General features: G+C 36.4%; 1 long non-coding RNA gene across 1 annotated transcript; it reads left to right on the forward strand.

Moving 5' to 3' along the window:
* Nucleotides 1-388: 388 nt before the first annotated feature.
* On the forward strand, nucleotides 389-1,260 carry LOC121204612 (uncharacterized). The gene is made up of 2 exons (XR_005899767.1): nucleotides 389-551; nucleotides 837-1,260. It is a non-coding gene; the product is annotated as an uncharacterized lncRNA (long non-coding RNA).
* Nucleotides 1,261-1,474: the final 214 nt, after the last annotated feature.

Below are 1,474 nucleotides of genomic sequence, written 5' to 3' on the forward strand. Positions count from 1 at the left end.
ATTGTAAAATAATAAAAACATTTCGACTTAATTAAAGCACAAGTTGGAACAGAGGGACTCATTGTGTAATTAAACCCTAATCTCAAAACGGTACCGTTTCCAGAATAAATTTTAAAGGCTGTTTGGATTAAATTAAAACAAATATAAAATATTAAGGTCAAATTAAAATAAAAATAAAATGCAATTTAAAAAATTTAAAAAAAAACAGAAGGATCAATGGGGCAATTTGCCTATTCTCTAAAAACGCGCGGATCCTCCTCGGGTAATCGGGTCAACGCGCGGATCTTCAGTTTGAAACGACGTTGTTTAAACGCTTATTGAATTAAGCAAAACGACGTCGTTTTTCAGGGGCTATATAAGCCAAATCTTAGCCCAAAAATCATTTTAACATTCGGTTTTAAAAAAAAAATAAACGAAATCCTCTGAAAGAGGATTCGAGGGCTGATTCCGGTGCTGTTGAACCTCCGTTCAGGAGTTTTCTCACGCGCTCACTCGCCACCACGCACGGTGGTCGGAGGGTCAAAACCTTCCCCCTTTTCAGCGAAAGTCAGGTAATCTCTTTTCCTTTTCACTATTTGTAATATATGTTAAAATATTCAGCTTTGTATTAGATTGGCTACTGGTATTGTGAGTCGATCTTACTGTACTCTGTTGAATTTGTTTGTATATTTCTCTCTTCGTAAATCGTGTGTATATTATTGTCTTTGTAAAAATCGGGATCCCTTTTACAATGAAGGTATTCGGGCTTTATAGCCACTGTTTACAGTGTATTTACATCTTTATTTTATTTCCTTGCCATATTTGTTGGTTCTGCTCCCTCTTATTTCCTTTTACAGGCGATCGAAGAGAAGAAAGGGCACTGATCTCGGCGTCGATTTGCGTCTCAACAAGATACGGGGCCTGGAATCACGGCACCGATGAAGGGTAGCTGAAATGACGCAAGGTGAAACGGCGTGATTGAAGAAATGTTGATAGGGGCATGATCGATGGTGGCCTTGATTTGGAAGCTGGATAGATGCTCCCTGAATCTTCTAGAAGCAGTGACGGCTCAAGGAGGAAAAGGCAGAAACCGTAGAGTTTCCTGCCTTAATGTAATAGGTTGGGCCAATTGGGCCACTTTAGTTCTGGGCTAGGCAGGGTGTAATGGGTACCGGGTAATTTAGCTGGGTTTTGGGTTTGGGTTTAGGCTAGTTGGGTTTTAACTTTTGGGCTGTAAAAGGATTGTTTAATAAATAAACATTTATTTTTTTTTGTTTTCAATTTTAAAGCCTGAGCAATTTTTGGTTTTTACAGAGCATTTAATAATTTGTACCTATATTCTTCAAAAAAAAATTATACCAAAATGATATGATAAAATTTGTACAAATGATCATCAAAATTTAGTGTAACTAATTAATATAATTGGGAACTGTGATGCAGTTAATAATAATCTTTCTAAACTTCATTTAATACATAATTTATTCAAGCAAAATTG

This window comes from Gossypium hirsutum, chromosome A01, assembly GCF_007990345.1.
Source record: "Gossypium hirsutum isolate 1008001.06 chromosome A01, Gossypium_hirsutum_v2.1, whole genome shotgun sequence".
NCBI classification, from domain to species: domain Eukaryota; kingdom Viridiplantae; phylum Streptophyta; class Magnoliopsida; order Malvales; family Malvaceae; genus Gossypium; species Gossypium hirsutum.